At 38.4% G+C, this 13,990-nt stretch overlaps 1 protein-coding gene and 1 long non-coding RNA gene across 3 annotated transcripts in view; one reads left to right on the forward strand and one right to left on the reverse strand.

The window, feature by feature from the left end:
- IQCJ (IQ motif containing J) overlaps window positions 1-13,990 on the reverse strand; it is a 426,282-nt gene that overhangs the window by 104,209 nt on the left and 308,083 nt on the right. The window lies entirely within an intron of this gene.
- On the forward strand, window positions 7,852-11,612 carry LOC122229661. 2 transcript variants are annotated; one of them, XR_006207089.1, is made up of 3 exons: window positions 7,852-8,096; window positions 10,064-10,174; window positions 11,372-11,612. It is a non-coding gene; the product is annotated as an uncharacterized LOC122229661 (long non-coding RNA). The 2 variants fall into 2 exon arrangements; XR_006207088.1 differs by having other exon boundaries at window positions 11,386-11,612.

The raw sequence follows: 13,990 nt of genomic DNA on the forward strand, positions 1-13,990 counted from the left end.
AAGAGATACCTGTGCTAGGATTTTAGGCAACCAGAATGTCCTCACCTGATAAAACAGAGGAAAAAAACAGGGGTCAAAGATGAACTCTGCCACTTCCCAGTTTGACCAAAGGCTGCCTGTATGTGCAAGACCATCAGCCAGACTAGGAAATACAGTAAAACTTTGGATTGTAAGTTGTTCTGCAAGTGTTCTGCAAAATGAGAAAACATTTCTAATAAATTTTAACTGGATAAATGAGCAATGTCTTGCAATGTGAGTAGTACATGATGCCCAATGTCAAATGATCAAAATTGACCCAATGTTTCTTGAAATTTGCTTTGATGTACAAGTGATTTGGATTACAAGCATGTTTCTGGAACGAATTATGCTCACAAACCTAGATTTTACTGTATTGTGGTTGCCTCCTACGGAATTTAATTTTATGGTATGGTTAGGGGTAAGTTCCCATCATTTTCACATGTATCATACACATGTCTCTTGGCACCAGGATCCGCCCCAACTTTCCAGGAGACATTTCCAATGACCTCTAGGAAGTCATGCCAGGGGAGCATATCTTGAGTATCAAAATATTCTTCCATCTTCTAGGAAGAATGCTGAGCCTCTGTGGGTCTTAAAATCAACTACAGACTGGTTAGATGGAGTCATTCAGTCTCCCTTTGCATAAAGTATTCCTGGAAACCTAAGAAACCATCCACCTGCCATCACACAGCAGCAGAACTAATAAATACATATATAAATGCCCCCCAATTATGTGTTGCACTTGGTGCTAAGAAGAGTAATATTTCCAAATTCCTGAACTAATTCTCTCACATCAGACCACTTAATTTATTTTGGGAAGTGAGGGAGCTAACATTAAAGTTTAACTACAATCCGGTGCCAGCAAAGAATCCGCTTTTCAGAAGCACCCAAGACTTGTGCTAACATAATTTTAACTCAAAGAACATAGAAAATGGATTACAAGAATCCTTGTGCCGATGGATGTCAGATTGGAAAAGCCATAGCTAAGGAATTCTAACTGTATTCTCTGTGTTCCATGGTTAGTTTGACCCAGGTCTAAAACTGCACCTTTGAAGATTGTGGCATTGTTGATGAAAGTTACAAGCGTAGGAAACAGAAAAGTATGATGTAATTTTTATAAGTTGTGTGAGTTCATTTAAAGTTGGATGGAAAGTTGTCTAATTTTTTACATGCTGCAGACATTTAAAAGGAAGGTTTGTTTGGAATTTTTTTAACACTGAAAATGGTTGCTTAGCAACTCCTTCCTGCATTGCATGATGCTGTTTTGATTTCCACCTGCTGGAGTAAAGCATCAATAAAATTATTTCTTTGCAAATCAGAAAAGTGGGAAAATGAGCCAATGACTCAAATGAATGCATGAGACACTTGTAAAACTCCAAAGACTTCCAAAGACACGTACGCAAAATATAACAAAGCAAATAGATGTTATATTTTACAAAATGTACTTTAACAAAATTTAACAATAGCCCATTCTTCCCAAAATGAGGCTGTTTCAGTATAGTTTCTGTTGTAACTGAAAATGTGTTCAGACAGAATATGTAATTGCCTGTGTGATAAAATCTGAGGGATAACCCAGAAAGTTCTGCCATCCCCAAACCTCCCATTGACACACAGTACCCAGAATTACTACCCTTGGAGGTGGTCCCTGAGTTGCGAGTTTATATTCAGAAGATCTTGTCAACATGATGTGCTATCTGGAGGGCTAACACCTTAACACTGTGATATGTGCTATAATCACACTATATATTTGGGCTTGCACATGTATGTCCAGAAGATTTATTTTCCTCACAAGGCAGTTGAGCTTAGGGTATGCTGCCCTAGATGCTTCAATCATAATGAAGACATCCAAATAGTATATATGGCAAAGACTGCTAATTGCATGCCTATATCCATTTCCCCTTCTTCTATAGCTGTAGAACACTTAATTTTCAGCTTGGTACATTTCTCAGTCTCCCTTGATTAGAAGTGAACTTGAGCCAAATTTTTCCCAAAAAGATGTAAGCACCAGTATTATGTGGCAATAGATTTCATTTAAAACACTGCTTGCAGACACTCATTGCTCTCTTTGTCTCCATCCAGTTCCCTGGAAGAAAGATGTCATTGCTGGAGCTTTAGCAGCCACTGTAGACCCTAAATTCAAGGGCCAAATGTAAGGATAGTGGAACCAAAATCTGAGAAATACATAAACAGTGTACACTCCAAAACCTCTTTGGAATGACTAGAGAAAAATAAGCCTCCATTGTATTTAACACACCATTATTTTGAGTTTTCTGACTCATGTAGCTGAATCCCAGCCTAATTATAGTAGGCTGATACAATAAGGCAAAGCTTGATTGAAAGAGTATGAACGTACTTTCCCCTTATACTTTCAAAACAATAATACAATGTACCTGAACCTCAGTAGCAAAGAATAAATGGACACTGCCTACTTTACAAATATCTGATTTATACAAATCAAATACTGTAAAAGGCAGGTCAGTAAGGAAGCAAAAAGTCTGGCTAGAGACTGGGGTTTCTTTCTTTTTGTAGCAAAAAAGCCAGAAGTGATCATGACTCTGATAGAGCAATCAGGGACAAGCTTTTGATATGACTCAGTTACTATGAACTTTTATGGCCCTTGTAAGTTATATGGAGTAAATTTCAAAGAAGTTCAAAGGGTGAATCTAGCTTGCCAATTAATTCACTGAGAAACATAGTTTAATCACACCTTAAATTCATTTCCATATTTTCTTTTTCTAAATCACCTTGAATATTTATCATAGACTTAAAGCCTCCTGGACCCAACAATTAACTACTTCCATACTTGCACTGAGATTGGCTTCCAAGCTTTTGTAAGTTCCAATAGTTAATCAGTATGGCGTCGTGGCAAGAGAAAACACTCTTTCTGGTACACATATTTAGAGCATGGATCACAATCTTGCTTGTATCTCAAGCATAATGTATTCAGTGTACAAGATGTGGGAACTGCAGCCACACTCTCCAACTTCAATATGGCTCTGTCAGTGGCCAAAATGAAGAAATCAGGAGACTATAGATGCTGGAGAGGATGTGGAGAAACGGGAACCCTCTTGCACTGTTGGTGGGAATGCAAATTGGTACAGCCGCTCTGGAAAGCAGTGTGGAGGTTCCTCAGAAAATTAAAAACAGACCTACCCTATGACCCAGCAATAGCACTGCTAGGAATTTATCCAAGGGATACAGGAGTACTGATGCATAGGGGCACCTGTACCCCAATGTTTATAGCAGCACTCTCAACAATAGCCAAATTATGGAAAGAGCCTAAATGTCCATCAACTGATGAATGGATAAAGAAATTGTGGTTTATATACACAATGGAATACTACGTGGCAATGAGAAAAAATGAAATATGGCCTTTTGTAGCAACGTGGATGGAACTGGAGAGTGTGATGCTAAGTGAAATAAGCCATACAGAGAAAGACAGATACCATATGGTTTCACTCTTATGTGGATCCTGAGAAACGTAACAGAAACCCATGGGGGAGGGGAAGGAAAAAAAAAAAAAGAGGTTAGAGTGGGAGAGAGCCAAAGCATAAGAGACTGTTAAAAACTGAGAACAAACTGAGGGTTGACGGGGGGTGGGAGGGAGGGCAGTGTGGGTGATGGGTATTGAGGAGGGCACCTTTTGAGATGAGCACTGGGTGTTGTATGGAAACCAATCTGACAGTAAATTTCATATATTAAAATAAATAAATAAATAAATAAATAAATAAATAAATAAATAAATAAATAAATAAAATGAAAAAAAAAATATGGCTCTGTCACTGATGTGTGACCTTGGGCAGGTTATATGTACACCATGCCTAAGTTTCTTCACCTGTAAAATGATGGCAATAACCATATCTACTTCATAGAATGGCCATGAGAAGCAGATGAGATAATACATAAAAATGTATAGAATTGTGTTGGGCATGTGTCAAGTGTTCAATAAATCACAGCCATAATGAATTTCTCTTCCATTTAGCACAAGGTCAGGTAGGGGAGGGTTAAGAGCAGGTGAAGGTATGGGTCTTGGTGGTAGGGCCAAGGCAGCATCTCTTTCAATTACTTGTTCCAGTCCTAAGTTTGGACAAACTTAAATCCACAAGAAAGAAAAATAGAACATGCAGGAGAATCAGTAAGTTAAGAACCCAATCTCTCTTTGGAGCCTAACATCTTTGAGCTGTGGACAATTTAACAGTCTGGTGAAGACTATGATCTCCTGAGAACAGTGTTCATAGATACAGAAAATAAAGTACAGAGGGTCCTTAGAAGCTAATTAGAATGATATATAATCACTAAAATATTTTTAAAAGCACAACTGTAATTATGTAGTACCTGTGCTTCATTATTACCACATTAAATAATAAATATCTACCTGTATTGAGTGTAATTATTTTCTGTATTTTTGATGCTCTGGCATTTGGGAACTTAATCCTGGAGAGCCCCTTCCAGGGCTAGGTAATTCCTAGAGATAGCAAAGTACTCCCCTAAAAGCACAACTTTGATATGCAAGCCAACCAATCCAGAGCCAACACCCTCAACCATCTCCTTTATCAAGGAGCCATCACACACCAAGCCAATATTCTCCCTACCCAAAATAACCCCAGGCCACGTACAAGACAACTAGGGACTGCTTCTATTGCCCAGAGCTTGCTAAAATTATTCAAGCTACCCAATCCTAAATTTACTCAGTATACCTATCCCTGCCTTGCCCATCCTTTCCCTTAAAAACCCCAATAAAGGCTTTGGGCCATGCTCTCCCCTCTCTCCTTCTGCCTCCTAACCAATCCAGATGTTCCACATATGGCCCTGCATGGTGTGGCATGCCTTCTATTACTAGAGATTGGTGAGCATAAACTTATTCTTTTATGACAGCCATTTCGACGTCTGTGTGTCTTACCATACTGGATTAAAATAAATCCTGGATACAAATTTTAGAACACTAGCAGTAGATATAATTAACTTCATCATTTCAATATAATGATGAGTATAAATGATGTTTTGGAATATTTGCAATGGCTATAATGTGACATTATATTTATGCTTTTTTATGCTTATATTTATGGATTATATTTATGCTTTTTTAAGTAACAAAGACACAGGTACTGCCAATTCTACTATGGTTTTGCTTACATTCACAATTAAAGAGAATGTTTAATTTCAGACAGAAGTTAGTAAAAATAAAACTGTGTATTTCCCATCTAAGTTCAAAGATCCCTGAATTCTACGATCTGTGCATCCTAAAGTAAGAACTCATGTAAACAAATATAACTGGGTTTTTTTTGTTTTGTTTGTTTTTTGTTTTACTCATTATAAAACTCAGGTCAGATTTGGGTTCTAAGAGTTCCTGAAACTTTCCTTGTAGACAATCACCAAGGAAGGAAGGCTAATGACATCACTAGGGAAGCTTCACTACTCTGAATATACAAGACTTCTTGTAATTGTTTAGAATCAGAAGAATACACAAAAACCTAGTGACAGTGGTTATTTGTATGAGGCGCCACAGGGATCATGCAGATGGTAGACAAGGACAGGAGAGAAATTGTTATCTTTTACCTTTATACATACTTATATCTATATAAATTCCCATAGACATATATATATATATATATATATATATATATATATATATATATATATATATATATATATATTTAAACTAAGATTATATGGCTATAACACCTATTTTTAAAAAATCTTTCAGAGAATGCCTGCATGGTTTTACCTCATACCTACTAATAGGTTAGAATGAGTTCATTACTCACATTGTATAAAGATAAATATTTGCTTACACAATAATATTGCCTAAGGCTTCCTGTGACCAGAGACATTATAAAATGTGTGTTTTTACTGAAGAAAATAAAGACAATCATCAGAAATAAGCATATACAGGACAGAGGCAAGAGACATGAAACTTAGACTCATAAATTTTGAAGAAAGCCACTTATAAACAAGTGATTTTGAACAGACTACCACAACTTGTAAAACAATTCTGGTCAGTTGATTGTAATTACCTGTGAGAGGATGGTCCACTGTGCAAACGATGTGTGACAAATTCCAAATTCTGAGCCAGCTTCCCTGAACAACAACCCTTCTCCCTTCACTTCTTCTCCTCAATCTCATCCTCCTCTCTGGAACTGTCCAGCCTTTGCGTGTTCAGGGAATACAAATTAAGTTCAACATTAGACTAAGCAAAACACAATTAGGAAGGTAAATCTGCCACTGCAAAGATCTGGCAGCACAGTACAAAGCCAAATTTTAACTGACTTTTGGATTATCTGCTAGTTTGAACACTGAGTCCATTGGTAGAAAGTATCTATTAGTTTAAAAAATTTTTTTGCTATTTAGACAAAAGAAAATGGGAAATAGCCACTTGCTAGCTTCCATTTGGTAGCCAGGTTGGGAGATGAGTCTTTATAAGTTACCAACTCCTGGATGGGCTCAAAATCCTTGCACGTCTTTTTGTTGACCATGGCACTGGTTTTTGCAGTTTTATTTTAGCACTGGAACCTTCAATACCTTCTAACCCCAGCCCAGGGCCCCTGTCAATGCCCACTTCCTTCAAGAAATCTTCACGGCTATCTCTTACTTCTTCACACCTCTGTGACATTCACTTGAACTGGCCATTTTATTCATTTCTTGCAAACATATTCAATATTCCCAATAATATTAGAAGCTCCTCCAAGGCAGAATCCAGTTTTGTCTTAGATATCTCTCATTTCTAAGATCTAGCACATAGCAGGGCTTAAGAAATATTTGATGAAAACATGTAGGGAATTAGATAAAATCAGGAGGCTGTTAAAATGCATAAAGAGTGCTAAATATGTGTATATATTTAGAAATGAGATGGCATGTGTTCAGTGTCTCTGGCATTCCTTTCAGGTATATATGTATGGCTACAGCTCAATTTTCAAAATAGGTTGGGTAATTTTAACACTAGCCAGAAAAGGCAAATTTCACTACCTCAGAGATGATCTACAATCATGTAGTAGATGTTCACTGAGTACCAGTCTGGTGTCTGTACTGTTGTTAGTTTGGCTAAATGTGTAATAATGTTACTTTAAAAAACTATAAATTAATTATTATTTTATTTTACCTAAAATATTAGCTGTTTTATAGAATTTCAAGTGATTTGTGTATTTTAAAGCCTTAAGATATTCAGTTTCTACAGTAATCCTTTAAAATGGCAAATTAAAATTAGCACATTAAAATTTGCCTGAGTGACTGGAAATTCATCCACACAATTTATTTTCTCATGTCAAAAGTTTAGATAAAAACCATCTAGTTTAAAAATTCAAATCTTTTCTTCTGTGATACCATCAAAGACTACACAAAGACAGTGTTAATATTTTAGAAGGAGTACATGTGGTCTTCTGTAAAGTTCATGGAGGTGTAAGGTGGGACCTATATTATCTAAATGTTTGGCAAGAAGAAATGATGGATTAGTTGCTGCCCTTCATTGAACAGCAGACAGAAGCATCATTCAGCAAAGATTACCACAGAAACTGTACCCTCGTGTTCAATGAAGGGAATTTCTGCTTCATTTCCTACCAGGATCTCAGGTGCACTGGCTTGGAAAGGGGGGAAGTGTGGAAACAAGGAGGGAAAGGCTGAAATGAGAGTGAGGGAGACAAATGTGAAGGAGAAAGTCAAATGAAAGAGAGGGAGATAAAGGAAAAGGAGAGAAGACAGAGAGAGGAAAGAACAATAGAAGGAAAAGATGTGAGGAAATAAGAAATCTATTTATGTATTAGAGGACAGTGAGTGCTTAACATGGCCACTGGCTACACCTATGACACCACAATGCTAAATGACACCCTGTCCAGAGACAACCTGACCTCATTATAGCTTCAGAGAGATTTTCAACCAAAGGAGTTACCAGAGGTATCAGTCCTGAAAGGGCATCTTGGAGTTTAAGGAAGCCTTGCTGAAAGACATAGGCCAAGCCCTTAGAACTGCCTGAGAGGCAGAGGCCCAAAGAAGCCAACAGTGGGGCGTAAGGAGGAGGCTCCTCCTTGGACATGATGTCCAAGCTCACATGCCTCAAAGTGTATAGAAGTCTCTGCACCTGACAAAAGGTTGGTGGATCAAAGTGATCAAAAGTTGAAAATTATCAAAAGTGATTCATGAATAATTTAAATATTTTATTTTAAATAAAAACTTATCAATGTACATCAATATTCTACCCCTTGATGGTGAGTAAAGGCCTTTCTTTGAGCATGGATGCACTAACTAGAGTCCCACACCCACAATGCCAGAGCACTGATTTCCAGTTTAGATTTCTTTAAAGTGGGACCAAAACTAATAAGAAAAAAACTGTGAAGCAATTTGAGAGTGAAATATTTCTAATGATTTTTATCATCCCCTTAATGTTGCACATTGTTTTGCCTACAACCAATTTGACAGTGTGTTTGTGTGTGTGTGCATGTTTTGAAGCTTAGTTTTTAAAAATCTTTCCAAAGGATTTGTAATGAGTAAAGTTCTTAGTTGCAAACAACAGGATTCATTATGACCGATTCATTAAGAAAAGGAATTTATTAAGAGATATTTGGAGATGCAGAATTTGGAGAGGGAGAAGATATACAAGTAGCTATAAACCAAATTTTCAGGAATTACGCTACAGAACTGAGCTGAGGAAACTGCCACCACAGCTAACTCTGGAACCTCAACACGAAATAGATGCCCCACACCCAATCTCATGTCCATTAGTTACAGGGGCACCTGACTGGCACATCCAAAGTCACAAGAGAAATGGAAACATCAGAAGGAATTTAGGGGCGCCTGGGTGATTCAGTTGGCTAAGTGTCTGACTTTGGCTCAGATCATGATCTCATGGTTTGCGAGTTCAAGCCCCACGTTGGGCTCTGGGCTGACAGCTCAGAGCCTGTGGTCTGCTTCAAATTCTTTGTCTCCCTCTCTCTGCCCCTCACACCCACTCACACTGTCTTTCTCTCTCTCTTTCAAAAATAAATAAACATTAAAAAAATTTTTTTAAGTTTAAGAAGGAATTTAAAAGATCTTGGATAGTAGGACAGATGCCCATTATAACTTTTTAACCGAATATTCATAAAAATCAGCAATTCTTTCACACTTATTTTTCATTAGTTGATGAAATATTTTAACTAAATTACATAATTATAATATTAAATACAACTAGAATACAGTGGACACTGGTCATTGCCACATCTCTAGTACCTGAAACGATACCCAGTCTGGAGTAGATGATCAAGTATCTACTGAATAAAAGAATGAACTGGAATGAATAGACATGGTAACCAGGACTCTTGCGAGCACACAACTCAAACAGTTGTAGCAGACATTCATAGGCATTATAACCCTGAAATCTTCACTGTGCTGTTGGCATCTGTTAGGTTATTTTATAGAGGAAGTAGAGAGTTACAGTTATTTGGGGAGTTGATTAAAGAAAAGTTAATTAAGAGATATTCTACAGAAAATTTCTATACTCTGCCATTAAGGGATAGACTTTTAGGATGCATGGTAAGATTTTTATTTTCTTTTCCTTAAAGTTTATATCCAATTATGCATAATTTTCATAACTCTATCAAACCATTATTGTACTGACCTACATTACAGTACTATGAGAAAAAGAACAGACATCCTATTTTACATTTGATGTGGCTCATTGTGAGTAAATGACTTATAATATTTATACAGCTGAAATCTGGCAAAGCTAAAACTAACTCCCAGACCTGTGTGTTCCTAGTTTGGTGTCTCTTCCACCTCACTACCTACCTTTACGCCTTTGCACAAAATGGCCCTGACAGCTCTCCAAAAATGAGTAACCTACAACATGCTGCCTTATCTCATCTCTTTGCAATAGATTCTTTTCTACAAGGTAGGAGATAAAGAAATATTGAAATTTCCATATGCTGTTTGTAAGCAAATTATTAATTCATTGAAGCTATTGTTGGATTTACCAGACTATGATGTAATTATTTGCTTCTATTTCTATCTTCCTTACTATAATGGAAATTGGGGTTGGGGAGAGATTATTCCTATTTATTCTTTGCACTCCTCCCCCCAGGCTTCTGGAGTCCCCCAAGAACTCCCCCCAGTTCTCAGGATTACAAAGAAGATGGAGAGACAAAGATAGGCTGGACATCACAGTGGGGGAAAGTGCTTTGAGAAAACACAGGTGGGTGGCTACAGAAATTCTGAAGACAGAACCAAGCCAATCAGACCAAACTAAAAGGCATAGGCCAAGTAGGCTGGATTCAGGACTCATGGCAGGAGACCCTCCACCCAAAACACAAAGTGGACTGGCATTCAGGAAGGACACATACAGAGGATGGGTGTGGGCTTCCCAGACCACTAGGCTAAGATTACTGTTTTCAGGAAAGGGACCTCTTCTCTTTGCCCTGAATTTGAGCAAACCACCTAATGGAAGAGAGATTCTGCTCCTTTAAAAAGAGCAGGGCTCTGGGGGTGTCTGCCACCCAACTTTGGTGTGTGAGAGGAAGAAAGTGGAAGGCAATATGGGAACTAAAACCCTGGCACCAATTCTACTCCCCAGCATCTTCCCATAGAGTTCCCCCACCACTTCACTACCTCATTTGAAAAGGCCTGACAGAGGGGGTACCTGGGTAGCTCAGTCAGTTGGGCATCTGCGTCCTGATTTCAGCTCAGGTCATGATCCCAGGGTCGTGGGACCCAGCCCCGTGTCAGGCTCCGCACTGTGTGTGGAGCCTCCTTAAGATTTTCATTCCCTCTCTCCCTCTCCCTCCTTCTTTCTCTCTGTCTCTCTCTTTCTCTGTCTCTCTCTCTCTCTCTCTCTCTCTCTCTCTCTCTCCCCCCCTCTCTCCTCCACCTTCTCTCATATAAAAAAGAGTAAAGGCCTTAATAGAGTAGGCACATCTCAGAGTAGGGGATGGAATATTCCTCTAAAAACAGAACTATAAAAGCACCAAGGTAGTTGTTTGATATATGGAGTGACTCTCTCTGAGGACTGAGTAGGTAGGCAGGAGAGGAAGGTGCCTTAATGATGGGTAGACTGTGCTTATAAGGAGGCATCAGAAATAAAAGCTGAGGGTGGGTCTGCCTAATAGACTCACTCGATCATTCCACACTTGCTGCTTCAACAAATGTTCACTGCATAGTTATGGTGTGCTGGGCATTATACTAGGATACGGAAGGCACAGAGATGAATAAGAAGCAGTTCCTTACCCTCAACATACAGAAACACAGCACGTGTGTGTGTGTGTGTGTGTGTGTGTGTGTGTGTAGCAAGGGCAATGCAATAGATGTACTGGTTCCTAACACATATCCCCTTGGTTCTCACTGCTCTAGCACATATCTATGCGTTCTACTGAATGCATCTGCAATTCTCCACCAGTCTTCTTTTCACAGCCAGGCACAGGCCAGAAGTGACAAGGATTCAGTACCTCCAGGAGCAGTCCTCTGTCCTCAGCCAGTGACAGATGGGAACAAGAGGATATCATTCAGCTGGCTTCTCCCTGTGTGGCCTAACTATGCACTGGCTCCCAGAGTCCCGAAGCAGGCTCCAGTCTCAATTGCCCACAGTAAACTGCTTATAATATACCTTCCATTGGCTTCCTTCACTTCCTTCTCACGCACTTTCCTACCAGTACTTCTTGGAATCACTTCCCAAAATACTACTTGCACTCAAATTGCTGACTCAGAGTTTATTTCTGGGGAAATTCTCTAATCCAGGCAATCAGTTACCAGTTCTGGGGAGGAAATGAGCACTTTAACCTAAGTTTAAAGGATGAGGACATACGTAATAGTAGAGAGAATCAAGGTGTCAGTGGGTAAGACATGCTCGCATTTTAGGCAAATATAGCAAGTGCAAAGAAAAGATACCAAAAGAACTTTCATGGTGAGTGGAGAACTTAAGGGACTTTGGAATGGCTGGGGTATAAAGTGAAGGGTGGGGAGAAGTGACAGGAGAAGTAGGAGAAAGAGCATCTCCCTGCCCTGTGAGACCTCGGTAAAGAGGCTTGTTTTCTCCTGCAAAACACAGACTCAAAGCTTGGGGTCAAATGGGGCATAAGAACAATAGGATCAGCGGAATAAATCCCTTCAATCCAATTTATTTAAGAGTGCAGTGAATGAGAATAAATGGTAACTCCACTCTCCTGAACAATGCTTACAACAGGACTGTGCTAGGGTTTTCAAAAGCCCAGTTAAAATGAATAACACTTTCTCAGAAATATCACATTCTCATTATAGTTCTCTGTTCTCTTCCTCTTTCACCTGGAGAAGTCTTAGAATTAGCCCCCAAACAGCCTCTTAATGTTTTGCTAATAATACAACCCCACCTGGAAGCACCCAAGAGCAATCTGGAATAGGAAAAAAAAAAGTTCTATTTTTAAAATGCCAGCAAAAAAAGACGCTGCCTGTGAAACTGTACCATAGAAACTGTTCACATCTAATATTTGAAAGAGCTACTGTTGGTATGAATAATTCAAAAACAGCTCCAGACAAATGATCCTGGGATTATATGGAAATAGAAAAAAACCTCCGGAGTCTGCCGCTCCTTTTATTAAAGCCTGGTTCACATTGAACACTGTTTTCTCTGGGGTTATTTCTACTACAAATGAGCAGTCAATAAGGCAGAATCTCTCCACCATCACGCTGACATGGGAGCCGGAAGGGAAGTCATTTTGATCTTCTATTCATTTTTACCTTGTAAATTATTAACTAAAGTAGATTGGGTAAAAATTAAAAGTAAGCAAATTAGTCTTCATTTGTTTATTTTAATTATTTAGCAGGCTCACAAGCTTCATTACAAAATATACAGGAGGATGAATCCTCCCCTAACTATTTGTTGTTTGCTGCACAGATCTGACATAATTAAGAACTGCTAGAGGTGAGTGACACCTATACGTTAAATGAAAGGGGGTGGCTTTGGTGATCCATATTATATGGTTGACATCAGGCTCCATTCTGACTCTGTTAATTATAGCATTGCTGCCAAAATGTGTCAGAGCCATCCCAAGCAGTGGGTGCTGTATGTGTGAATGTCCCTGAAAGCTGAAATTCTATACAACCTTTAACATTACCCATCTTAAGTAAAAGCACTTGTAAGAAAAATCCCTCTTTTACAATCACATTTTGGCTCTCAATGTGTTAATAAAGCCATTAGGTAGAGGTGATTTTGCAATGTCAAAAAAAAATGACTTTGATGGCGAGAGAATCCTTGATGAAAAATTTCACTACCATTAGTGCCTCTAAGAAGTAAATAGGACTTCTCGGTTTCAATGTATTTAAGTTAATGGATCACTTCATACTAGAAAGATGTCAATATGTAGGAGCTATCAGATAAAATGAGTCTGGATATTTAAGCTTGCATCTTACAGATTCTCTCAAGGATATCCCAAATGAAGTTTTCAGTTTGTACATAAAATAAACACACTGAGAACTGACACCAGGGGATCATATCAGATATATGCATTTATTACTCCTGTCACCTAATAAATTTGCTTATTTAATCATGATCTTTCAAAATACTCAACATGTAACGTAATAGTGTGGGGAAATTGGGGCAAAGGGACAATAAGGTTAGAAAATAAAAAGAGAACTAGGAAGGAGGCCGTGAGATCTTGTACAAGGCCTCAAATTTGGCTCTGAGCTTCCTAGCAGCCAAAGATAAAGAGGAAATATTATTTTCAGGAGGAAACACTTATTTTAAGAGGAAACATTCATTTTAAGATTAGTTATAAGAGTCACAGAACCCATGAGAAAAAAGACCAGTAAATGAAGAACAAAGTAAATGTAACAATATAGCCAAGTCAGATGTTATTCAGCTTAGTTCAACAAAAGAACATACCAGAATATGTAGAATGCTATAAATTAATGGTTCTCAAACTATAGCTTGTTAAGTATCACCTGGAAAACTTAGAGAAGCACAACTATTGGATCCCACCTCTAGAGATTCTGATTTAGTAGGTTTAGACTGGGGCCAAAAATATGCATTTTGGACAAGTTCCCA

The sequence above is a fragment of the Panthera leo genome, chromosome C2 (assembly GCF_018350215.1).
Source record: "Panthera leo isolate Ple1 chromosome C2, P.leo_Ple1_pat1.1, whole genome shotgun sequence".
NCBI lineage: Eukaryota > Metazoa > Chordata > Mammalia > Carnivora > Felidae > Panthera > Panthera leo.